This window comes from Ahaetulla prasina, chromosome 1, assembly GCF_028640845.1.
Source record: "Ahaetulla prasina isolate Xishuangbanna chromosome 1, ASM2864084v1, whole genome shotgun sequence".
NCBI classification, from domain to species: domain Eukaryota; kingdom Metazoa; phylum Chordata; class Lepidosauria; order Squamata; family Colubridae; genus Ahaetulla; species Ahaetulla prasina.
Genome location: NC_080539.1, coordinates 180,241,866 through 180,253,952, shown reverse-complemented (window position 1 = coordinate 180,253,952; position 12,087 = coordinate 180,241,866).

The window sequence follows — 12,087 nt, the reverse complement described above, 5'->3', positions numbered from 1 at the left end:
CTCTCTTTAGTTCATTGCTTCTTGGAAAAAGCCAGGGGTGGGATTCACTTACTTTTTCTACCGGTTCACAAATATGAGCGCACGTGCCACCTCTGCGCATGCGCATAGCCTTCTGCTCATGTGCAGTACTCGCACATTACGTCCAGGCAGATGGGCAGAGCCTCCTGCAGTCACTGCTACCGGTGTTTGCGCAGACTGGAGAGAACCGGCTGAATCTCACCACTGGAAAAAGCTGTGCATTCTCATCCTTGAATCTGTCCTTTACTCATGAAAACATAGTTAGTAACTCTCTGAGTGTTACAGGTTCCTCTCTTGTTCTCAGTCCTTGATTCTGCTCTCTAGCTTTGACTGATATAGTGCAAGTTCTACTGAAAATGAGAGATTTTGTAACACAGAGATCAGGGAATTGCGTTTCACAAAACACCAGTGGGTGAATCAAATACTAGAGATCGTGTTACTTTCTTTGTTTAATTGATTCCCACACACTCCCACAATATGTATCTTACACCTATGCATTCTTATTAATCATTATTGCACCCCTGGATTGCTACATATGTGGAGGTAGAATGGAAGAGAATGTACTAAACTTTGCCCCATCCTTCTTCTGTTTATTGCCCATTTGGCTGCACAGAAGGAGTCTGTGGGCAGGTGAAGCAGTCAGTCTCCAGCAAGGAGGAGAAACTTTCCTATGTTTCCCTTCCTCCTTGTATGTATGTATGTATGTATGTATGTATTTATTTATTTTTTCAAACACAGCGGTATATATACATATAAGTATGAAATAATCATACAAATTGGATACAATCAAGGGGAACATTTGGACAGGAACGGTAGGCACGTTCGTGCTCTTATGCACGCCTATTACAGACCTCTTAGAAATGGGGTGAGGTCAATAGTAGATAGTCTTTGGTTAAAGCTTTGGGGATTATGGGAAGAGACCACAGAGTCAGGTAGTGCATTCCAGGCATTAACAACTTTATTACTGAAGTCATATTTTCTACAATCAAGATTGGAGCGGTTCACATTAAGTTTAAATCTATTGTGTGCTCGTGTATTGTTGTGATTGAAGCTGAAGTAGTCTTTGACAGGAAGGACATTGTAGCAGATGATTTTATGAGTTATACTCAGGTTATGCTGAAGGCGGCGGAGTTCTAAATTTTCTAAACCCAAGAGTCAAGGTCTTTTTGAAGGGTAGCCGCATTGTTGGTAGTGTACAGAACACAGTTACTTATAATATGGTCACAGAGGTCATTAATATATAATACGAAGAGTGTTGGTTCTAGAACGCTGCCTTGGGGGACACCACTATTGACAGGAGTGGGATTTGATAGGACACTGCCTATTTTGACCCCTTGTTGTCTGTTTGACAGGAACACTGTTATCCAATTATGGAGGGGTCCGGAGATGCTGTAGGATTTAAGTTTTAGAAGAAGCTTGTCATGTACCACTGAGTCAAAAGCTTTACAGAAGTCTATTTAAATTGCAACCAAAACAATCTGGAACTGAACACACTCAAAACCGTAGAAATGGTGGTAGACTTTAGGAGAAACCCTTCCATACTTCCACCTCTCACAATACTTGACAACACAGTATCAACAGTAGAAACCTTCAAATTTCTGGGTTCTATCATATCGCAAGATCTCAAATGGACAGCTAACATCAAAAACATCATTAAAAAAGGACAACAAAGAATGTTCTTTCTGCACCAATTCAGTAAGCTCAAACTGCCCAAGGAGCTGCTGATCCAATTCTACAGAGGAATTATTGAGTCTGTCATTTGCACCTCTATAACTGTCTGGTTCGGTTCTGCAACCCAACAAGAAAAACATAGACTTCAGAGGATAATTAGAACTGCAGAAAAAATAATTGCTACCAACCTGCCTTCCATTGAGGACCTGTATACTGCACGAATCAAGAAGAGGGCCGTGAAAATATTTGCAGATCCCTCGCATCCTGGACATAAACTGTTTCAACTCCTACCCTCAAAACGACGCTATAGAGCACTGCACATCAGAACAACTAGACACAAGAACAGTTTTTTCCCAAAGGCCATCACTCTGCTAAACAAATAATTCCCTCAACACTGTCAGACTATTTACTGAATCTGCACTACTATTAATCGTTTCATAGTTCCCATCACCAATCTCTTTCCACTTATGACTGTATGACTATAACTTGTTGCTGGCAATCCTTATTTATTTATTTATTTATTTATTTTTATTTATTTATATTTATATACCGCCCTATCTCCCTAAGGACTCAGGGCGGTTCACAGGCAGTTAAAACACATATAAATACAGATTAAAAACAACAATTAAAAAACTTATTCTATAGCCTAATTTTTAAAACAATATAAATAATAAAAACCCCTTAAAACCAATTTTTTAAAATCTAATCCATGATGATGATTTATATTGATATATTGACCATCAATTGTGTTGTAAATGTTGTACCTTGATGAACGTATCTTTTCTTTTATGTATACTGAGAGCATATGCACCAAGACAAATTCCTTGTGTGTCCAATCACACTTGGCCAATAAAATTCTATTCTATTCTATTCTATCAAGATTAGTAGTCCATATATTTTTGCACTGAAGAAGTTGTAAGTTACAGGATAATTTTTTTCTGAAACCAAATTGTTTATTAAAGAGTAGGTTGTTTGTTTCAAGGTGGAGGGTGATGGATTGGTTGATGATTGATTCCATAACTTTGCAGGTGACACAGCATAAAGAAATTGGTCTATAATTTTCAACTAAGTTGGGGTCTCCTTTTTTGAAGACAGGGATGACCGTGACTAGGGACCAAAGTTTGGGAAGGGAGCTGGTCCTGAAAGTTTTTTCAAAGATTATGCTTAGGAGTTCTGCTATAACAGTGGAAAGCTTTTTTAAGAAGTATGCACATAGACCATCAGGTCCAATAGATAGAGATGGTTTCAGTCTGCGAAGGGCCTTTTCAACATTATCTCCTGTGAAATCTATTTGTGTTAGATCGTTGTAATCATTGTTGGTACAACTGGGGAATGTTGGGTATGAGCCATTACTGTTAACAAAGACTGAGCCGAAGAATGTGTTAAAGAGGTTTGCTTTAACTGTTTCATCATTACATTCTTTACTGTTCAGTCCTTTTAGGGGTGGGATGGATCTCGAGTCTTTAAGTTTGTTGTTTACAAAATTATAGAAAGCGGGATTGGATTTTGTGCGCAGAAGGTCTTCTTCTTGTTTGATGTGGTAATTGGTGCATTCAGTCTTTATTTTGTGGTATATATTTTTGTAATGGTTTTTAAAGTTGGCTACATAGCCAGATTTGTTTTTTCGTCAGAGGAATTTTTTTTTGGATTGGAGCTTTTTTATTGAAATGGGTAGTTTGTTTTTCCTGATTTTGATGGTGGTTTGTGGTACGTATAGTTTAATGACTCTATCGACTTCAAGTAGGAAAACGCAATAGTGGTCTTCAGCAGTGATACAGTTAGAGAATAGAATTTGCCAGTCAGGAGATGAGAAGTCGGTGTATATAAGATCATATTTGGCTTTTCTGAAATTGAAGTTTGGTATACCATTATTATGGAGATTATTATAAGGGTGTATATTGAGACAAAACTTGATCATGCTGTGGTCACTGTTGGAAAATGATTCTTTTATTTGTAGTCCATAAATTGAGTTTGCGTTGTTGCAGAAGATGAGGTCAAGGCAGTTGTTGAGTCTTGTATTGTTAGTTACTAGTTGATCAAGACCTAGATTTGTAACAGCATTGTACAGGGTAGTATGGATGGGTTCAGTTGTACATTCGTTTGTTATCCAATTAATAAGAGGTAGGTTGTGGTCGCCCAGGAATATGAGAGGATAAGGGTAAGAGGTAGCCCATGTTAGTAGTGTGGTTAACATGTTCGCATGTGCGATGTCGTAGTCGGAGGCTCTCTAGCATAGCAAAAAGCGACTTGTGATGTTAGGGGACAGTTCACAGACAATAGTTTCTGGAAGAGCGAGTTTATGTGCAACTTGAATATTTTTTAGATTCAGTGACTTTTTGTAAAAGATAGCCACTTCACCTCCTCTGCGGGTTTTGCGATCGGACCGGAAAACATGATATTCTCTGCCTGAAATGATGGAGTCTGGGAGGGATGAGTTCAGCCATGTTTCGCATACAAATATAATGTCGAATGTACCAGTATTTAATAAGAGGAGAAATTCAGGCATTTTGTTTACAATGCTTCTTGCATTTATCAGTTTGCATTTAAGTTCTGTAGTGGTTGGTATAGAGGGAATAAGGGGCGTGTGTACCTAGCTTTGGATGACGGCTGGTTGAAAGTTCTGTACGACGGCTGGTTGGATGTTTTGGGTGATGGAGGGCTGGGCATTGGGCAATTGATTGTAGGTTTTTCTTTTAACGCAGTCAGCATGGTAGTCAATGTATAAGTTGGATTCACCTTTGTCTTGCTGTCATTTGAGTTCTTTGCAGAGTTCGCGGGAGCGAATCCATTGCAAAAATGATAGATCAGGCCGTGATCTAAGGTTGCTGTGGATGGGGTTGGTTCTGGCAATTGAGTTTATAGCATAAATGAATTTTCGTTTGCTGGTCTCGTTTATGCAGATGACTCTACAGAATCTAGGTGCCACTGAGCTATCAATGTTTTTGTATTCTGGTCCATCTCTGGAGACTTCGATTATTTTGTCAGGGGAGATGCTGGGTGGATTACAATTTTTAATGATGTTACGAACTTTAGTGATATCTGGTTCACTGGTGTTTTCTAATCCAAATAATATAGCATTTTTATGTTTTTGTTCTCTCTCAATGGTATCTTTTACGAGTATGGCTACGTTGTTTGGTTGATTGGAAGATATTTATGGTTTAGGTTGTAGAATAGGTAATGTTTGTTGAATTGGGAAAAGATTTTGATCTGCTGAGTTTTCATTTTTTTGTGTTGTAATTTTTTTTCAAGGTTTGTGAAACGTGGTATTCTTTTTTCTAAGCTTGCTTCAATGGAGTCGATGATAATTTGTTGTGACTTTATAGTTGTTTCCAAGGTGTGGACCCTGTCAGACATGGCAATTACGTGGTTGAATTTTGGGAAACCAGATGGACATATATGGATAAATGTAGGATCTGATTGTAGGAAATCGGCTATCGATTTGTTTATTTTCAGGCATGACTCAAAGGAGTGACAAATGAAGACTACCAAATGTTCATCTATTAAACTCATTGATTGATATTTGTTTCCTGCCTTTATTATTTTTATAAACAACATAAGGCAGTGAACATACCTAATACTCTTTCTTCCTCCTATTTCCCCCACAGCATCAACCATGTTTGGTGAGTTGGGGTGAGAGAGAGCGATTGTCCCAAAGTCACCCAGCCAACTTTCATGCCTAAGGCAGGATTTGAACTCACAGTCTCCTGGTTTCCAGCCTGGTGCCTTAACCACTAGACCAAATTGGCCTTTTACACAAAGCTTTTTATCTACATCAGTGGTAGTCAACCTGGTTCCTACCGCCCACTAGTGAGCGTTCCAGCTTTCATGTGGGTGGTAGGGGTTTTGTCCAATACTGAAGCACTTTCCTGTTTTTTAAATTAATTGACTTTTTAAATTTTTTTCATAGCATTATTTAAAAACATTTTCATTTGGTTTTCATAAAATTGCCCGTGACAATTTAAATTTCTGAAAATATACTATTTGTATCGCCCGCGCATAAGTTTAGTTCACGTTACGTAAGTGAAACTAAATGGCGCTATAGTGTGACTGCAAAAAAAAGAGACTCGTCCCAGAATAGCTCACGCATCTTCCCCCACATAACCCAGCTGTAACAGACAAGCAGAGCTGGTAGCCAGCGCCCCCCCAAACCCAATCCACAATGCGCGAGAGGCATGCGCAGATGACGATACACTTTATAAATCACCATTACTGTGGTACCGGTGGGCGGTTAGAAAATTTTACTACTAACAGAGATACAAAAGTGGGCGGTAGGTATAAAAAGGTTGACTACCCCGATCTACATGTATGGATGCAGTTTTACACAGAGCTCGTGAATCTAATTACTCCACAAATTAAAGTATCATCTTAATTACCTTTTTAAATTTATTTCTTCTGCAAGTACAAATAAAATCTAGAAAAGAATATAATGAACAAAAACAGATTAAAAGGAGGTTTACAAACATACAAACATCCTGCTTGAGCAGGGGGCTGGACTAGAAGACCTCCAAGGTCCCTTCCAGCTCTATTCTATTCTATAATCAAGTTAGCTAAAAATAAAAAAGGATGTTAATGTAAGTCTACAATTTGAAAATTTGAAAAGCACTAATGTGCCATTATATAAATATCATTAGGTAAAGGTAAAGGTTCCCCTCGCACATATGTGCTAGTCGTTCCCAACTCTAGGGGGCGGTGCTCATCTCTGTTTCAAAGCCGAAGAGCCAGTGCTGTCCGAAGACGTCTCTGTGGTTATGTGGCTGGCATGACTAAACGTCAAAGGCGCACGGAACACTGTTACCTTCCCACCAAAGGTGGTCCCTAATTTTCTACTTGCATTTTTTACGTGCTTTCGAACTGCTAGGTTGGCAGAAGCTGGGACAAGTAACGGGAGCTCATCCCATTATGTGACACTAGGGATTCGAATGGCTGAACTGCCGACCTTTCAATTGACAAGCTCAGTGTCCTAGCTACTGAGCCACCGCATCCCGTTATATTAATAAATATCATTATTACGTAATAATTACCAAGCTGGCAAAGCCAACTGAGTATACTTTATGAGGATTGCTATCATTTCATCCCTTATCCTTCTAGAGAATTCCAGAAAAAAACTGAGGTTTGTCCCAGAGAGCTGATGGGTAGTTTTCCTGTGTTTCTTGACACTGCCTGGAATAGGCATGTAAACAAGGCCCTGGATTAGATTGCTCCAATATCACGTGTGATTGTGCATAAATCCCAGGGTCTCTCTGGTAGATGAAATGCCAGATGAAACCACCGGGAGATGTTGGGCTTCTGGCTTTGCTGGCATTGGTTCTCCAGACTTATTTTTTAGTATAGTACCCAGAATTGTGATAATTGGGATGCATGACAAATTTGTGAATAAATAAGCTGATTGGGAATCACTATGTTTTGTAACTTTTCTCAGCTCTTGAGTATAACGCACACTGCGAAGCAATCAATTTCTTCAAATTTGTTGCATGTAAGACATATCCTTGTGTTAAGCTGGATATTTCATGTCCCAGAGCAACCCTTCATTGTATTGATTCAAATCACTTTGCTCCTGTCTTTTTTCCTTTGCTTTTAATATTTACATATATGTCTTTTAGCAACTCCCTTAAGTTTCCCTGGTGCTGAATCTGACATTGATCAGTTCTGAGATTTTAAACGTCTACATCAGGGGTGAAATTTAAAATTTTTCCCTGCCGGTTCTGTGGGTGTGGCTTGGTGGCTATGTAGTCATGTGACTGGGTGGGCATGGCCAATTTAGCTGTCCATTTTGGCAATTTAGCAGCCCATTAAACAATACACAGCAGCCCCTTTTCTATTCTTCTTTTTAATACTTCATGAAATTTTCCCTATTGATTATTTGGGGGTGACTGGGTGGGTATGGCTAGGTGGTCATGTGTCTGGGTGGGTGTGGCTAAGTGGTCATGTGACTCGGTGGGCATGGCCAATTTAGCAGTCCATTTTGCCAATTTACCAGTCCATGAAACAATACACAGCATCTCCCTTTTCTATTCTTCTTTTTAATACTGCATGAAGTTTTTGCTCTAGTTTTTTTTTTTACCAGCTGGGAGAGGTTGGCAATGCCTGGGGAAGGAAAGTCATGCTTTCCACAGGTCTCATGGCTATATTTAAAGGGCCAGCTAATGTCATTGGTGTTGGGAGATTCATTGGTGAGGTGATAGTGACTAGATGTGTGATGTTCACTGGTGCAGTAACTGGAGTTGGTAAATTGGCAGGTGTGGTGAGTCTTAACAGAGAACTCATTAGGCTGGAGATGTTAACCGTGCTCAAAACATTGGCTGGGTTTTTTATATTCATTACAGCAACCACAATGCGAGTACTAAGTGAATTTTGCCACATTTAACAACTTTTCTTGCCACAGTTAAGTAAGTCACTGCAGTTGTTAAATGAATATGTCAGAAGGTTGCAAAAGTTGATCACATGATCCTGGGACACTGCAACTATCATAAATATGAACCAGTTGACAAGCCTCTGAATTTTGATCATGAGGAAGCTGCAATCACTGTAAGTTACAAAGCAGTCATTTCAGTGCCATTGTAAATTCGAATGGTCACTAAACGAACCGTTGTAAATTGAAGACTACCTGCATATGCAAAAGTTAATCCTATTCATTTCAAGGGGCCTGCTGGATTCGGTTTCCTTCTGAACATGTAATTTCCAGAATAAAGTTATTGGCCTCATGAAATGGAAGATGGGAACAGAGTGTGGATGGAATGGTTGTTAAATCGAGGGCTACCTGTATGGACTTCAACCTCCAGAATTCCCCAGCCTTCTTTTTGCTGCAGATCCCATATCCAGTGTCAAGATGAAGAGATGAGAAAGCATTTTATCAATAAAAATTTAATTTTGAATTATTAGCTTTATATAATCACAATCTTAAAACCAGACCTACAGATGTAAAGATATTGGACAGATTTCATGTAAGAAAAGCTAGAATATTTGCTAGCTGCTAACCAATCTCCCTGATCCTAACACATATACTAGCTAAATAACAAGTTTCACAGAACTCAGCAAGAATAAATTGCCATTGACAAGGACTACAGGTAGTCCTTGACTTGCAACCATTCATTTAGTGACCATTAAAAGTTAGAACAATGCTGAAAAAATTGACTTATGACCATCTTTCACACTTATGTCCATTGCAACATCCCCACAGTCATGCGATCAAAATTCAGACACTTGGAAACTGGCATGTATTTATGACAGTTGCAGGGTTCCAGGGTCATGTGATGGTCTTCTGTGGTCTTTTTGGCAAGAAAGTCAATGGCGATTGCACTTGGGATCACAGCACAGAAACACATCCCCAAAATTCTCCGTCCAAAGCCTTCAGCCTTGCAATTCTGGGAAGAGCGTCTGTGCTGCGATCCCAAAGAAAAAACGGGGTGTATGTGTGTGTGTGTGTGTGTGTGTGTGTGAGAGAGAGAGAGAGAGAGAGAGAGAGATCCAATCCAACGTCAGAGAGTTATCCAGGGCTGGCAGCAAAGTTCTCTCCGTCGTCGTCATCCCCCTTCTCTCTCTTTCACACACACACACAGGTCCCTCACCCTCCCAACCCTCCCCTGGCAGCCAGATCCCTTCACTACTTCACCCTTCATTTACTTTCCAGCTCCATTCTCCACCATCATATGCAGGGCAAGAAAAGTAATCTTTGGGACTATGGTAAAAACACCTTCCAACATTGTGAGATTTTTTTTTTTTCATGAGAAGTTGGAAGGTCTAAACTACCAGTATGTTTTTTTTACTGTAGTCCCAAAGACTACTTTTCTTGTCCTGAACTTGCAGCAGAGAGGGTGAGCAGACAGCTTACCTGTCTGGAACCCATACCACATCTCTGACATTAATAGAATTGAACGCGTCCAGAAATATTTTACAAGAAGAGTTCTCCGCTTGTTGTGCCTTGTCTACACCCGGGCCTGTTATCAGACTCAGAGTCTGATAATGAAGATGAACGGCCTGTCATGCCTCCAGCCCCCATCCCTGGCCCCATGCCCGGACAGGATGTCAGGAATGAACAAACAAACCTGATAAACTTCACTCCTACAGCGTGTGAGCAGGGAGCCACCCACGTGCTGGGATTACTGACAGCAGATCCAGCTGAAGAGAATTCAAAGTGGGAGGATCCTCACTTCCGGAGATCTGAGAGGCGACGCCAGCAGAAGGAAGGGAGGGGCAGGCCTGGATAAATGCTGACACATGGAGCCACACCCCACAGCCTATATAAAGGACCTGCTTGTGGCATTCCAACCTTGAGTCAAGCAAAGTCTCATCTAGTTTGCTTCTATCACTGAAGTCACAGCTTGGACTCCTGCCTCCCCTGATAAACCTCGGAGGAATTTGACAAGCTGCAGAGGCTTCGTTGCCACGTTTGATACGGACTTCCTAGACCTGGTCGTCGGAGGGGGAGTGGGACACGATTCCACTCCTCTGAAAACAACAAAATATCTTATACCACCAGACTTGAAATCCTGGGATTAGAAACTTAGAACTCCGCTGACTCCGACAAGACCTGTGTTTAACACATAGAATCATCTATTGCAATGTCCTTCCTGTTAAAGACTACTTCAGCTTCAATCGCAATAATACAAGAGCAAACAATAGATTTAAACTCAATGTTAACTGCTTCAATCTTGATTGCAGAAAATATGACTTTTGTAACAGAGTTGTTCATGCTTGGGACACACTACCTGACTCTGTGGTTTTTTCTCAAAATCCCAAAAGCTTTAACCAAAAACTGTCTACTATTGTTGTGTCCCACCCCCCACTCTGACGAACGAGTCAAGGAAGTCCGTTACAAACTTGGCAACGAAGCCTCTGCAGCTTGCCAGGTTCTTTCGAGGTTTATCAGGGCAGGCAGGAGTCCAAGTTGTGACTTCAGCGATAGGGTCCAGTATCAGCAAACTCGATAAGACTTTGCTTGACTCAAGGTTGGAATGCCAAAAGCAGGTCCTTTATATAGGCTGTGGGGTGTGGCTCCATGACTCAGCATTTATCCAGGCCTGCCCCACCCCTCTTTCTGCTGGTGTTGCCTCTCAGATCTCTGGAAGCGAGGGTCCTCCTACTCTGAATTGTCTTCAGCTGGATCTGCTGTCAGGGAAAGGGAGGGGTCAGAGGGAGTAGGGCCAAGTAATTCCAGCACTTGGCTGGCTTCCTGTTCTGACGGCTGAGCCAAAGGAACACACGCTGTATGAGTGAGGTTTATCGGGCTTGTCCTTTCACTCCTGGAATTCTCTCCGGGCATGGGGCCAGGGCCAGGAGCTGGAGGCATGACAGGCTGTTCATCTTCATTATCAGACTTAGAGTCTGACAAAAGGCCCGGTTGGAGACGGGAGGGGCCCAGCTGAGGAGAGGAGGGAGGACGAGTCACAACAACTATTGACCTCACCCCATTCCTAAGAGGACTAAAAGGGGCGTGCATAAGAGCACAAAAGTGCCTACCATTCCTGTCCTATTGTTTCCTTTCATTGATAGGATTGATATAGTTGTTACATACTTTTGTTCATATATATGCTTCTGTTATGTGTTGTTGTTTTATGTTGATGCTTGTGTATACTGTTGTGACAAAAAAAAGAGAGAGAGAACGGAGCTAGAAAATGAAGGGATGTGGCTGCCTTGGGAGGGCTGTGTGTGTGTGTGTGTGTGTGTGTGGGACTTGTGTGTGTGAGAGAGATGGGGGAAGATGACGACTGAGAGAACTTTGTTGCCAGCTCTGGATAACTCTCTGAGGCTTGATGTGGACGTGGCCAACCAGGGGTGATTTTTACCAGTTCGGCGAATGGATACAAATCGTCCCTATCGGCTCTCCTGAGCTGGTCCAAGCCAGTCAAATTTCACCCCTGCCTCTGGGGCTCTAGCATGGCAATAGTTACAGACCACATCCTGCCCTGGAATATGAACTGATGACCTACCCATGTGGTTCACATGTCTATGAGTGCTCTCTTCCCACAACATAGAACCCCAGCCAATAATGCATGCCAGTCAGTCTTATTACACATTAAACTGGCATTGGGAATCAGCAAGAAAACATGGGGCCATGAAAGCTACGATGCAAAGCCTTGGGGGAAGCAGAAGGGGCTGGAATGCGACAATGATACCAAACACTAGGACAGCCTTCTCCAAGAGTGATCAGCTGCTGTGTCTGATTATATCTTCCCATGCTTGTTATCACCATGATGTCACTGTGTTCCCTCTCCCCTTAGAATACCCACCATCCCGAACTCTTGTCCTCACTCCCCCAGTGCATCAATTGTTATAGTTCATGTACATCTTAGGAACAAATCCAGGCTCATCAATCAGTACCTATTTATTTAGAAGCATATTTAGTGTTTTAATAATAATAATAATAATAATAATAATAATAATAATAATAACAACAACAAC